The 16,130-nt window shown below is 24.7% G+C and overlaps 1 protein-coding gene across 5 annotated transcripts in view; it reads left to right on the forward strand.

Moving 5' to 3' along the window:
* The window catches only part of LOC129606148 (myb-like protein A), a 290,115-nt gene that overhangs the window by 52,634 nt on the left and 221,351 nt on the right, over positions 1 to 16,130 (forward strand). The gene's annotated exons all lie outside the window — the stretch shown is intronic.

The following is a 16,130-nucleotide window of genomic DNA, read 5'->3' on the forward strand; positions in this document are numbered from 1 at the left end:
TTTTCATTTTGTCTACAATTTTTTTTTTTTTTTACGCTAAGAGTTTTTATGCATTTTTCTTCAACGCCGCTTTCTCATTTCTTCATTTTCTTTTCATATATAATGGGAAAAACAAAAACATTTTCTTCCTAATTACTTTCCTACATAAAATGACCAAAGAGGGCATTGAAAAAAAGAATTAAGAAAATATTTGAAATAAAAAGAAAAATGAGAATAAGAAAAGTGCAAAAAAAAATTTTGTATTGTATAAAAGAAACAGCGATAAAAACTAGAAAACATCTTATGCTCTACGGACCATAAAAATTTATTAAAGTGGGTGGTAAGATTATCTGTCAGAAGAGTTTTGTTGCTGTTCTGCTTTAATATTCAAAAGTATATTTTACCAGTTGTTAGTAGTTTAGTAGTTGTCGCCTATATATTGTTAACGTTAAAAAACTTTTTACATAAATTTCATATATTAACGTTAAAATATACAGGGCTATTCTCATAACAAAATAATTTTTAATTTAAAATGATTTTTGAACTCAATATCCGGCTTTGAGATGCTTTTTCAGAAGTAAATACGAATCGGAACATTTGATGAAAAAAAATTTTATGTAAGTAGTTATTCACATATGGTAAAAATTTTAGAAATATGTACGTAACCATAATTTCAAGCCCTTAATTAAAACTTTTGAAAATTTTTTATTCAGAACGTTTTATTTTAAATTTTTAATTTGGACAACTTGTTGTTTAAGTATTTTAGTCGGGAAGGAACACTTTTGACAAATTTAGTTTAACACCTCAGTATTTCGGAAATAGTAAAATGTATTGCGCTATTTGATACCCTATCAGTTTTAATTCTTTTAATTTCTTAATTATTGTATCAAAGTATACTTATTGAAAAATCACCCTGCGCGTACATGACCAATAATAAAGACGTACAAAAAAAAATCGTTTAAGAAAACAGATGTAGACATTTTGTGTATTGTTGTGCTTTACATTGTTTATAACCTTAAATTAAATTCATATGTACATATATTTATATATATATATATATATAAAGTCATTTTCGCTATTTATTATACAATTTTTTTTTCTGGATTGTTCCGGTTACTTTACGAGTATAATAATTTCGATAAAAGAAAATTATTAAAAAAAAGTTCATTTCATAGCAAAGAAAAGAGCTAAAATATTAAAATTTACACCTTTGAAAGAAAACTTATAATTAAAATGAAAGGGAAATGATAATATAAATAATTTTTTATTTAAATTTAATATTCAGTATGAGTTTTTTTTTTAAAGATTTATGAGGTTCATTTGCATTTTTAAAATTGAAAGTAGACCGACAATTATTAATTCAATTAAAATTTTCATAGTTTGTGCTTCCATTAATAATTCTTTTTATTCGAATCAGGGCTTATATTGAATTAACTAACCTTTCACTCAAAAGAAATTCTTTTAGAATATTTTTTTTATAGAAATATTTATGTTCAATTCAGTGATTGCTTTATAATTGTAAAATAAAATCAAACGTTCAATTATTTTAATTACTTTTCCACAAAAATAATTTTTTCCTACTAAAGTATAATAGAAATGTGAATTTTGATCTAGAATAAAGTTTTAATTTTCACTATAAAATAATAAAAATTCAAGAAGACCTACAGACAATAAAGCACTGGGATATCAACTCTAATAAACTGACGTTTCTTTTAGTAAAGGAAAATTTGATGTTCAATATAAATGACACTTGGTTTGGCATGGAGTTTGTCATCACTTTAAGGAGTCGTTTGCAGTACGAAAATACTATAAAGATATATTCTTGCTTAACTGAAAATTCACGGTAGATTTAGACATGCTCATCCGTCCATTTTTCTGGTCGCCAGAGAACTTTCAAACCAAAAAAGCAAAAACCTTTACGAGTAAAAATAATTATTTCTTTTTTGTTAAAGATGGATGCTATTGTAATTGTACCAACTCCAACCAAAGAGATTATATTGAGTTTTTCAAAAAATATATTAAAGAAATTTTGTAATTGTTTGTCAAATTACTTAAAGTAGCTGTACTGGTTCCATTTTGTACTCCAAAGCTGCCGTTCAACCCTAAAATGCGATTTTAAATATTCGGGTTCATGAGAAGTATGTCCTCGTATATATAAGAAATGTTATATGAAATAAATACAGAAAAATGTTTACTTTAAATAATTTTAATTGCAATACCTATAACAGAATTGAGTTTTTATTCAACTTTTAATAATCTTACCAAAAATTTATGATTTATCGTAAGAATAAATTCTGTATAGTATAAATTATTGCGGAAAGCACGTAAATTATATAAATTTATTTTATTTATTTATTTTATTATCAAAGTACCCACTTTTTCAATTTTACAGAAATTTATTTCAAAATTGTTTCAATATTTTAATTAAACATAAAATTTCGAGAAATTAAAGGAATCGATCACTAAAATTTGTAATAAAAAAACAAAAACAAATAAAGTTGGGTCAAACCAATGGTTTGTATTGTAGGACTTTTCCCTTCAACAAGTGAAAATTCTGCTTTTAAATACAGTCTATGTATACCTATCGCACTACATATTAAAATTATTTTCATTCATATTCAAAGCTATTTCTAGGATTGCATAGATTTAGGATGAACGATTTATGCAGTCTTTTAAATAAAACGAAAATTAATATTAAGAGGGGTTAACATAATGCTCGATTTTAAGGTTTAATTGTGTGAGTTAAGAAAAATAATTATATTTTTTAATGTCATGGAATATACCGGTAACTTTTTGTATTTACAGAAATTTGAAAAAGCTTGCGATTTCGGAAATATAAGATGTCAAAAATTCAAATTTTACAAATTTCAAGAGGCGATAACTTGAGAAGGGGTGGAGATGGAAAAAAATTTTCTTCTAACAAAATGAACTATTTGTTAATGTCTAAGAGCCCCTAAAGCTTCTACAGGCTGGGGTCTAGAAGAAAAACGAAATCAAAAATTTTGTTCAGCGAAAATAAGTTTCTAGTAAAGATCTATGTACGTACAAAATTTCAGCTTTTTATCTTCAAGGGTGTAGAAGTTTTGTAAACAGACACACGGACAGACGGACGGACGGACGGACGGACAGAGTGAAACTAATAAGCACTTTTTTTCAAAAATTTTTTGGAAAAGTGCTGAAAAAATACTGCACCAAAAAAATATTTTGACCCTAAAAATTAATGAAAATTTAAATTACATCTTCACTTCAATGATTTTTACAGAGCAAGAACTCTGTAAAAAAACTTTTATTTTTTTCTTCGATTCCAGAAAATAAGAACTTTACCAATTTTTTTACAGCAACATTTTCGCAGTTTCACTTTCCATATCATTTTGATGTCTCACAGTGGTACACACTTTACTATCGAATTATCGAATAAATCAAATACATAATTAATAATACTACATACCATGACTATGATTGAGTTACTTGGTACTCAATTACTTACACATTCGAAAATACACACAATTTTTGTATTTTTCTTTTTTTTTGCAGTTCTGATGGCACAACAACGATGATGGCATCAATTTTTATTTTTTGAATCTTTTAGGTGCTTATTCATTTTGTTTTTTCTACTTTTATGTTGCTTCCTTCTCAACAGCAAACCATAAAAAACCAATTTAACAGGCAATTTTTTGTTTTCTTTAACTTCCGAATCATGTTTAATTTTTTACTACTTTTTATAACTAAGGTTTTCATTTTTTATATATTTTTATGTTCTATGAGTTTTTACAATTGAGATTTTTATTTGTTTATACATCTACGGTTTCTTTTTTATTTATGGTCGGTTTTCATGTTAAAAATTTCAAATTGAAATTGTGTGTTATGGTATAATAAAATAATAATAATTCAAATTGTAATTGAAAAGACGTATACAAGTACATAAGATTTGCTTCAACGAAATCTGTATATTAAAATTGTACTCGTTTTTGAAAGGCATGTATTACTTTGGAGAAAAGTTATTGAAATGTTAAGTAACGAAAATATTGAATTATATAAAATAATCTTCTGAAAAACATTATTGATTACTTCTTAAAAGTAATAATAAATATTATATTACAACTTTTAACAACTAACATTTATCTGTAATTAATCATACATTGAATGAATTCCACTGAAACTGCATGTTGTTTTGGAATTTACTGGACTATATGAAAAGAGTTCATAAGCACCTTATTTTAAACTAACCATGTTTCTTTAACACTGAACTGGGTTTAAATAAAATGACCAACTTCCAGCAAAAAGTTGTATGGGTGGGGGGAGGTTGCAGATATTCTCGTTTTCGAGCTACAGCCTGATGTAAGAAACCGGTACCAGATTTTTCCTGCATATAAATAAATGCTTGTAGCTTTGAAATTATGCGACAAAAACTTAACATCGCGGTAAATTTTGTACTGGTTTTACAGACGATTGATTGCTTTTTTTAAGTCTTACAACCAAAAGTCAAATTTGATTTAAGCCAGAGTTTTCAAAATAAAGCCCGTCAACGTCAGAATTTTTGTTTTTTTTTTAATTTTTTTTAGAAACTCCAAATTTCTCGAAAATTAACCAATATCACATTTTCCTCTATCTCTCTTGGTTTTGTCACTAAAACGTGTTAAATACCTTTTAAAAACTTGCGAAAAATTCATATTTTATACATAACGTGAAACACCCATATATAGTAGTATAATATTCCGGAATTGGAACCCGAAAATTTTTAGATTAAGTTTGAGTATTAATCAAATCTCATAAATATGGTAATATTTACTTTAAGATTGAGAATACTTGATATACTCTTAAAACGTTTGAAATTCCACGAAGTTTTTATTAGAATTGCAATTTTATAAAGTTTGTGACCAATAAATTGTGCTATTAACAATTCTCTCATTAAAAAAAATCGTCGCACTTTATATATACTCACAATACAATTTTTATAATATATAGTAACCATTATACCTCCCTTAACACCCAATATAAATTTACGGCTCTACTCATTCATTAATTTTTTTACATAATATAAATCTCATATTTAATTATAATAACGTCAAAAATGTCCCATTAAATATTTTAAAAACGAAATTTTTTTTGAGTGTGAAATTTTTGTTATACGTGTACATTGTGCGTACTCGTACATGAACAATAATAATATCAAAAACAATCAATCGTATAACTCGTATATAGTAATAAAAATCGAAAATCGTCATATTGTACAAATATAATATTTCTAAAAATAACAATATTTTTTAAATAGAAGTATGAGATTTTCTAAGAAGCTATAAAATGAAACTGTACTCGATAGACTTGGAATTTAAGTTTAAAATTTCTTCGTTCTGCAGTAATGAACGAATGAATGAAACTTTTATTCTAGAAACTTGGCATCATAATAGGTACCTACGTACATACCAACTTCAACTTTTGCAGTTCCATAGCCAAGAATTTATTATAAACACAAATATCGTACATATTATCGTATAGTTGCGTATCCAAAGTATAAAAAGTTTGTTTCTGTATAGAGTAAATGAGAAAAAACATGAAAAAAAATAAACTTATAACGAAAATAATGTATGAATGAATGAAACAAAGAATAAAAACGAAAGGGAAATATGTATAGGAAATAAATGAAAAAAGAACAAAAAGAAAAAATTAAATAAGAAACGATAAAAAAATGAAAAATAAGAGAAAAAGTTCAATTGGGCATGAAATTAACGAAACAATCAGAAAGTCGATTGAAAATAAAGAAAACTAAGAAAAAGAAAAACAAGAAAAAAAAAACAAAAAAAAAATATTTTCCAAAGAATTTTCTTTTTTTTTCTTAATTTTTGTTATTGCTTTCTTCATCTTTCATTTCTTTCTATCTCATTAGTTCTTATTATTTTTCTCAAAGAGATTTATTGGTTTCTATAAATAGTACAAAAGTATTCATTTCGAATAAAAACCAAAAACAAGAAAAACCAAAAACAAAACTGGAATCAAGAAAAAAAAAAGTATTACTTTAATTTTTCTCAACTTTTAAATTTTTCTTTTACCATTGGCAACGGACTTTTCTTATTTTATTTAATTGAGAAGTGCGAGTATGGGGCCAACAATATTATGAGCTCTTTTCTATTTTTTTATGTTCTTTGATTTCAAAATATATTTATTCCCAGACTTAAGTATATATAGTGTATATACCAGTGGGGTTCTCTGATTTATAATTTGATTTCACCAGAGTTGGTAACTACATCATTATGTAAATTAAAAAAATGGCTAATTAAATTTATTGCATGCATATATATTTATAATTATTATATTATTGCCGAGCTGAGTGAATCTACATAACCAAAGGTTTCTCCAAAGCCGAATGGGGTGCATATACTAATAATATTATGAATATTAAATTGTAAATACTAAATTAAAATTGTTCTACTTAAAAAGCTTTTAAATCATTTAAAAGATTATTTTTATAATTTTGGGGATGTTAATTCCAAAATATTATTGCAAATTCACCAACTTATTACTATCGAGGAAAATTTATATTGTTACACATACATTTGGCTTAAATTTATTTGTTTTAATTCAGATCTGAAATTTCATGACTGGTTTGATAAGTTTTTAGTACAATTTTTAAAGAGATAATTAAGGAATTCAAAAGAAAATTTAAGAGATATTCTTATTTAAAATCATAAAATCTGTGATGTTTTCTGTGGTGTTTTCTGGAGAAAACTAAAATTTAATTTGTTTTCAATTTACACTTTATATTTAAATAAATACCAATTATAGCCTAAATTTTGATTAAAGATGCACTGTCTAGTATTAACGAACAAGAAATTTTTTAAAAAACCGTAATAAGTTTACAATTTTACTTCCACATCACCAATAGTCAACTGTCAGGATACAAGCAGACATGCAATTTTTAGTTTTGCTATTACTGTTTGGTTTTAAACCAACTTAACTATTGCCGGAATTCAAATTGGAATACAAATAAGCAACCAGTCACTTGCAAAACTAAAAATTGTATTTTTAACTAAACCCCTACAATACCTCAACTTTTTTTTTACACTCTTTTGTATCCACATTCAGTGACAATTTTCAATATCAAACAAATTATGAAAATTAAATACTTTTTTAAGAATATAGCATTCGAAAAAATCACACATAAATTTTCTATACAGCCAATCTTAATAAATTCTAGTTTTCTGGTTTCGAAAAAATAATTTTATTAGAGCTTTAATTTCACTTAGATTTAATTGACCTGAGATGAAGTTTTTCTTTTATGATTTTTTATATATTTTTTATAACATTCTTTTAAGTTTTGCTTTTCCATATACTTCACAATATACATATATAATACAGAAATATATGTATGTTTGTATAAAAAAATATTTCTTATTGTAAATTGTACACAATTTTTCTAATGTTTCCTAAAAGAATTGGTTCTTTACAAAAGTTTTGAATTTTTATTTTCGTTTTTTTTTGTTCTTTATTCTTTTGTTAAAATAAATAAAAATTTTCTTGATTTTTTATACAAAAAAAAAGCAAACACAATAAAAATAAAAATTGAATTTCAAACTTTTATAAGTACACAAAGCAATTTTCTATATAACTGATTGGCTGCAAAGCAAACGTAGGAAAAAAAATTCACACAACAATATGAAGGCGGTAGCAATGATGTCTGATTAATACTGATTAATTAATTATTTTTTAAATTCTTTAATTTTAAATTTTCATTATCATGAACTGTGTGTACATTTTTACATAAATCTGAAAATTCTATTTTAGAATTAATTTGGTATACACTTGGTTGTATACATGCATCTTGAATATTAACAAAGATTTAAAATTTTAACTAAAAGCAATAAATTGTGTCATCTGTTGTCATCAGTGTTGTCAACAAATCAAAAAATTTTAAAGAATTCGTGTAAGTTTTATTCATTATTCTATTCATTATTTCTATTCATCATTTATTTGGTTTCCACATGAATTTAACCACAGTTTGGTTCTATAAGAATTGGATATTTACAAATAAGCCTACATTTAAAGCAAATAGTGAGAGAAAATTCTATTCAAAAAATCTATCATGCTTTTACATAACAATACTACTACTGCGAACCAGAAAATGATCAAAATAGCATTATAAATCAGAATCAAATTGTATTATAAATCAAAAATGTGGCACTTTATTCCATTTAGTAGAGAACCACATTTCAAAACAAACGAAAATATAGAGTTCTATGAGTAAAACTCCATATTAAGTTTAACAATAACTTTCTTAGTAAACTGAATTTTTAAAAATTCCTTTTAACACTCGGTTAAAAAATAACAATATCTAAATAAATATTCGATTGCTTCTTAGACACTACTTTAAAAAATTAAAAATCAAATCAATTATTTTGATTTATATTAAAAAATTCATAATAATTCATGCCTTAATCTGCTTATTTTCTAAATAAACTTAGACAAAAATACTCAAAAAAAACAAATTTTTAACAAAACAAAATATTTAAATAAAATTAAAAGTCAAATATCAGCCACAATATTTTATGTACTTAAATGAGAAAATATTTCAGATGATGTAGAAAATTTATAGCCCCATGTTACAATTTTCAAATATAAAGACCTTAAAAGCATAGTATGAATTAAAATTCTTGAATATTTTATTTTTTGTTTGAATGTTAAACAATTTATCATAGCTTTAAAAATTTCATTGTTTATACTCATAAAATTTTTTTTGTTTTTCGCATGTAATTCAATAATTTAAATAGAAAAAAAAAATAAATTAAATAAAATGGGTAAACTCCTTCCAAATCTTCCCTCAAACCCCTCAATTTTTTTCACTAAATCATTCTGAAATTTTATTTAGTTAAACCTCACATTTATATTGCGTACAGACCACTTTATATTTTAACGCAATACGGTTTATTTTAAATTGTTCTATTCGCGACATTATTGAATTTTATTTTTCTGTTTTTATTATGGTTTTTAATACAATGAGTTAAAATTTTAATCAACTCTGAAACAAGTGAGTATTGAAATCTTAAAAAATCTCTTATTCACCTAATAAATTACATAAAAAATAATTTTTTGTTTTTTTTTTTGTTTTTTTTTTTTTTTTTTGTTAAATAAGATAAAAATATTCCCAAAACCCCAAAATATATAAAAAGAACCCTAACCGGAAGAAAGAGACTAAAACAAAATGTGTAGAATCGAAAATTCAAAAAAAAAAATAAACAAATACAACGAGTCATAAAAAAAAGGATTCAATTTTCACGGAAATGCTATAAATAAAATCACAAAAAAAAAACCACCCGAAAAAAGATCTTTTTTGAAAAATAAAAAAAAGAAAATAACGAAAAAGTGTATATGAGAAACAAAACAAAAAAAATTGTTATGAGGGGGCGCTTGTTTCGGCTTTTGTTTTCCCAGGACTCTTTTGTTTTACGAATGCTTATTATAATTTTTTTCCGCTATATTTAAAGATTTTTTTGTTGTTGATTTTCTATTTTTTATATTATTAAAAAAATTTTTAGTAGATATTCGAAATTTCCTTTTAATTTTGTAATGGTGTTGAGTATATAAGCGCAAAATATTAATTAGTAGCAATTTTAAAGGTCGTCAGAACTGGTATTATGGAATTATTTCGAGTAATCATTTTTAATGTGCAAACATTCACTATTTATATAAGGGTTAATCCTTTCGACCCGGCTGGTACACAAATATGCCAGTAGACTACTAAACTATTCGGAAACCAGGTCGAAAGGGTTAACTCTTAAATTTATGGAATTCAATTGCAATTTATATTATTGAATTTTAAAATTTTATTTCCTCAAAAACCTAAATTTCAAAATATTATTTAATGTTAATGACCGAAAATAATGTTCTTCCTTATTATTGAATTATGAACAAGTTTTAATAAAAAAATAATCTTGAAACATATTTAAAATTCCATAGGTTCTTGTGTGGCAAACTAGTTTAATAAGTTGTTCTCTAGATTAACTTACACTTTTACATTACTCCGTTAGAAAATTTTTGAGGATTTCTTGCATTACTCCGCTCAAAATGAATTTGTGTTTGCGAGGTCTTTGCGTATTCTTAACTTTTCAAAGTTTTAAAGCAATATTATGCCAAACAAATATTAAAAGTTTAGACGAAAGTAAATAAACTTTGGTATAAAATAGATTTAATAATTTAAAAAAACAAAAAAAAAAATTGAAAAAATAAAAAACGCTAAAAAATGCGGAAATAAATTTTTTTCTTTTTTTTTTGTGTTTCGTTTTCGTTTCCCTTCTTTTCGTGATTTTCTTTAGGGACAAGAACATAATATGTAAATTTTTCCCTTACTTTTTTTTTTATTTATTTCGAAAATTATTTTTAGGGTGGATAGATAAAAACAATTGCAAAGTAACAAAAATAATAAAGAAAATTTTAAAATAACAAAAAAAAAACACAAAACGACAAAAACTCATTGAATTAAAAACCGGTCCCAGAAATTTCAATTTAAGAAATTTTTCGGCAGTAAATAATTTAATATTTTTTTTTGTAGTAAAATTATTGCTGCTGAATTAAATTCTTGTTTAACCTAGAATACGTTCCTTAGTATGCACCTTTTTTTTTGGTTTTATTACCCTTAATGACCATTAACTTTTCAATAAGTTTAATTATTTAAGAAATCAATATGATTTTGTTTAATAAATATAGCGTAAAAAATAAAAGCTCACTGTATTGGAAAATAACATTGTTTTTGAAAAAGAGAATATAAAATAAAAAATTGCATATTTATAGGTTGTTTAACAAAAAATTTTACCGTAAAAAAATAAATTTATATATGGGCTACCGTTTTGCACTTACTAATTTTAAATGTTAAACGTTCTGTTGAGAATTTTGTTCAAATCATAAATATATTAAATTTTTTCCACTCAAATAATTAAGAGTAATTTAGAAGCAGTGGCATTTTCTCAACTCTAATCAGTTTGATTCTCAGAGTTGCAGTTAAGTGGAGGACGTTAAGTGAATAAAAATAGTTTTCATTAGAGAAGTTCATTTTATAAAAAATTTGATGTACAAGAAAAAAGCAAATCTTTATATTGTATAAACTGTAAGAATTGACGAAGTTTTAAAATATTAACTCCAAAATAATAGCTAGCTTGAAATTAGAAAATGTAATCAAAAATTTAGAAATCTTAAATTGTTCTTGTTACTTTCATGCATGTTGAATTCTTAAATTGTTCTTAGGGTTTGGGAACTGCTGTTCAACTCTTTTTGGGATATCTCAAGATTTACACTTGGAACAGTGATACTATAAGCAGGAGCGTGGGACTTTGATATGTCGTGAATGTCTGCGGTAGCCCGGGAAATCTTCACTTGCCCCACTCGGTTTACTTAAAAGTCTATAAATCTACAATCTTCAAAAGGTCTTCTATACAAAGCACCTGTATGGTAGTTCTACCATCGGCATAAAAACTTCTTAAATGTTGTATAATTTTCTGACAACCATCAAATTTTTAATCTTATGTTTATTTTTGCATTACAATTGCTTTACTTACTTTCAACAGCCTTTCTTTAGAATTAAATGAGAAAGCATAGAATTAATTTTCAAGCTATTGCTGAATTTCAAAATAAATTTCTAAAAACCAAAGAGTTTTATTAAAAACATTTAATTTTAATTTTAAGGAAACTTATATGTAAAGTGAGCTTCATAATTTTTATTTAAAATTTATATTTTGTTGTTTAAAAATTTTTAAACAACAAAATGTAAATTTTAAATTTAACAAAGTAGACTAAAAAGCGAAACAAGGTCCTTAATATGGCGCCTTATATGAAATAAATTAAATGCGAAGTGCAATTTATTTTACACCATTCAATTTACTTAAAAATTATACAATATTATTTTGTGCTCCCAACATTCTTTATTAATGGTTTTTTTTTTTCCAACTTCAAAGGTAATTATGCATTATTAGTTTGTATATGAGTACCGCTAAAGATCTAAAGTTTATAATTTCAAAAAAAAAAGCAAAATTATTACATTCGTTTTCTTTTTTTCCTCCATTTTAAAATTGAATAAATTTTTAGTATGTCAATTTATATTTTTATTTTCTTGAAATGAAAATCACTTAAATTACATTTTTTTATCGTGTAATTTTGTCAAGTAAAAAAAAAAATTGTAATAACAGAGAAGTAGAACACAAGTTATCCTTGTTACAAATTTATATCCTTTTAGATTTTATTTTCTTTCATTTCACATTATAAATGTTATACACACTGGGTTGCATTTGAATTTTTAATTTTTATGTCTCAATAAAAAAATTTCATCTTTGACTTTCTTTTAGAAACACTCTTGATAAAATATTCGAAATTATTTTTTGTTTTTTTTTCTTTTGAAATATTTGCTTTCTATTGAATAAAATTATTAAAGTTTTCTTAATATTTAATAAATATTTTACATTTATAGTAAAAAAAAGGAAGATTATTTTTGCAGCTCTTTGATGTCTTGTAAAAAAATAAAAAATTTCGAATTAATTGCAACTTAAAAATTTCAAAAAAAAGAAAATGTGAAAATGGTGTTAATGCACAAATGCCCTTTTATTAAAAAATCTCACTTAAATATTTTTCTCTCTTACATTTTATTTAAGATTTATTTAATATCGCGTAGTGAAAAACTATCAAGGATATTACAAATACTTAAAAGAAAAATAATACGAGTAATTATTTAAAAAAAAAATTTTCATTAGCAGATGAGCAGATCAATTTGAAATTAAAATTTAAACAGCAACACTAGATGTCCATACATAGTCATAATCCTTGAGAATTAAGTAGTTTAATCGGGATAACAATTTTTTTTTGAAAAAAATTTAGAAGAAAATGAAAATTCGCGCATTTTGATTGACTGTTTGACATTTATTTGTACATCTGTTAGCAGAGACAGTTAATTTTAAACCTAAGTGGATTTATAGTGAAAAGCCTTGGACTTAAAAGAAAATTTTCGCCATTTCCCACTCAATAGCTATAGTATTTGAAAATCATAAAATTTTGTGTTGCCATCGGCATATTGTTAGTTTTTAAGTTTTTTTTTTATTATTTTTATTTCTGCTCGTCATTTTATTTTATTTTCCCTCTATTTAGCCTGCTTTATCCTCTAGTTTTTGCTCCGTTTTCTACAAATTGCAACGCTGTCGCTTAGTTGCAACTAACTGATGTTTTTATTTGCGCCCTTTTATGGTGTGCTTAATGCTTGATCTAAGCAATGGATGTCTGGTATAAAAACCAAGTATGATAACATAGCAATGAAAAATTTTAACATGCAATTTGTAGGCATTTAAAAAAACATGTGTTCATTCAGTAATTTTTTCAAAATTTTTTTTTCTATTGCCTTCCTTTCCCCAGTCACAATTTTTTAAAGTTACCGAAATTTAATTTAGTCAATAAAATTTTTATAAAAGATCAAATGTAACAATAAATGACGTCATTATGTCTGGAATTATATTAGTACTACTTTTGATTTTTTATGCTTGCTGTTGGAGGCACGCTAGCCTTTGCGTATGACCAGATTATTGTTAATGAACGATCTTTTTTTCCATATTACTTTACGAACATGATGTTTGAACCTGAAGTTTTAAATCATTTAAAATAGCAGGACTGGCTAAAATTTAGAAGGAAACAATTAAAATTGTTAAAAATAAAAACAATAAAATAAGTTCTACGGCTAATAATCTGCTTTAATAAGGAAAAACGAACAAAATTTACAATTAATTAAAATAATACCCTGAATCTTTAATATTGACTACTGTGTAATTCAAGTAGTCAATTTTTTATACTAAATAACCATTTTTAATAAAATTTTCTTTACCCTCAGCTTCCATTTAATTTTGTATTCATAATTCACGTTCATTTCTCATACCATTATTCTTTTAATGATATTTACAATCACTTTAATCTTTACCTTAAATCGATTAAATATAATTACATATAATTATAAAAAAAAATTATTTATAGGTACCTGCTTACTTAAATCATGCCTCATTCTAGTTTTTACATACCTACAGCACTTATACTTTTCATACAGCACCTTTTTTTTTTACATATCAAATCGAATATTAAAATCGTTTGCGGTTGATTTTCCATTAGCTTATCATTATTTTTAACTATAATTTTCTAAACGGTATAATTTTTTTTCTTTACCTTCTTTTTTTCGAGTATAATAAGTGTATAAGGTATGAAAATCCTATAAACGAAGGTAAAACGCAAAAAATTCAAGAAAAGAAGTTTAAAATCAAAAGAAAAAACCATAAGCAATTTAAAAAGTTAACTGACATTGCTGCGCTTCAGTTAAAACTTGACCATCCGTGTGTTTACTAAAGAAATGGTATAGAATTTTTTTTATTTTCTAATTACCTTTTAAGTGATACAAAATTTTCTGCTCCAATTTTTTTTTTCATTTAAAAACGAAATTAGAAAAAAAAACTATAATAAAACGCGACTATTATAGTGTGTGTTGGAAATGATGGATAAAAAAAAACCTTCAATATTTCTTTCACCGCCACTGCTTTTTCAACATTTTTTTTATACTTTCTTCTCTCGAATGTATTTGAAACGCAAGGCGCTATTTGTACAATAATTATACTTTTATAGGTTAACAGAAGTTAAAAAAAAGTGTAGAAACAAGAAAAAGGTAGTGTAAAAATGTGGTTTAACTCGGCAATACTCTAGGATACTTAGACATACATGAAATTCCAAAACTGATCTTTGATAGATTAATTTAATAAAATTCTGAGATTAATTACCAATATAGAATTACAGCTTAAATATCGCAGAAGAGAATTAAAGATGTGCTCTACTGTGCAATTGGCTATGTTCCAAATCTATCCATAAATAGTGCAATACGCTCATACTACAATTTTAACTACTGTTCGTCGATTGTATTTATAAGCAGCGAAACTAATTGAAATCGAAAATGAACAGATTACACGTTTTTCGAAATCCAGCTATGAGAGTCATTTTAAAGTGTGGTATTAGAACTCGTTTCAAAGATATGTTGAGAATGTTAAATTGGATGAATATCAGAGCTAGATTGAAGTTCAACACAATTTTATTTTTATTTAAATTGAAGTATAATATGTTACCGGGATTTTAAATTGCTTTTGCACAGGAAAATAAGCACGCAAAACTTACTTATGTACAAAGGGGTTCAATGGATTACCCAAGAATATTAAAAATTAATGTAGAATTAGTAAATTCAAAAAATTGTTAATAGAGCATTATATTAAGTAGAAAATAATTTCAATGTAATTCATTGTTAAAATTTACAACTTTTACAGAAACTAATAAAATAAATTAAAATCTAGTTCAGCACAATTTAAATTTTTAAAGATCCTTCTCACTTTTATTGTAAAAATTAATAAATATTTGTTCAATTTATTTTCTAAATCTTGCAAAATATTGAAGCACTCTAACATATTCTAGCAATCATAAACGGAGTCATATTTTCATAATATACTTTAAAATTTTTGATTTTATTCAGGTATATCATTAAAGGTATTTGATGGTACTGACCAAATGAGATTTGAAATTTTTTGCTTATATATTTTCTCTTCCCTACCAATTAATTTTGATTGGTTTTACACTGTTCAATTGGGCAGCTCCGTTGTCTTATTATATCTAATTAAATATGCCGTTTATGTAGTGGCACTACGAATATTTCTGTATTATTTTAGCAAGAAGTATTGGTATTATTTTAATTTTAAAACAAATTTTATAAAATTAATATTATAACGATATTGAGGTTAAAAATGGATTTTGTTTTTTAATTAAATCTTTAAAATATGCAATTTAATAAAAATGTTAATATGAACATAATAATTAAGAGTAATAAAAGTTGCAAAACGCACCATAAAACACAACTTAATATAGATCAAGTTTTATGTAAATTCCAGCTAATCGTATTATAATATTTGTTTTGTCTTACCATTTATGAGGCACAGCATTTTTAATTTTATTCAAATTACAATTATTCTTCTTTAAATATCTAGTATACTAGATTTCAATATATCTGAGTTATCAATTTAATTACAATTTTTCTAAATTAAAAACTTCAAATGTCAATATACTGTGGCAATAATAATGAATAGTTAGACTGCATAACTTTATCACAATTTATAATG

Source organism: Condylostylus longicornis, unplaced genomic scaffold, assembly GCF_029603195.1.
Source record: "Condylostylus longicornis isolate FDR11 unplaced genomic scaffold, ASM2960319v2 ptg000017l, whole genome shotgun sequence".
NCBI classification, from domain to species: domain Eukaryota; kingdom Metazoa; phylum Arthropoda; class Insecta; order Diptera; family Dolichopodidae; genus Condylostylus; species Condylostylus longicornis.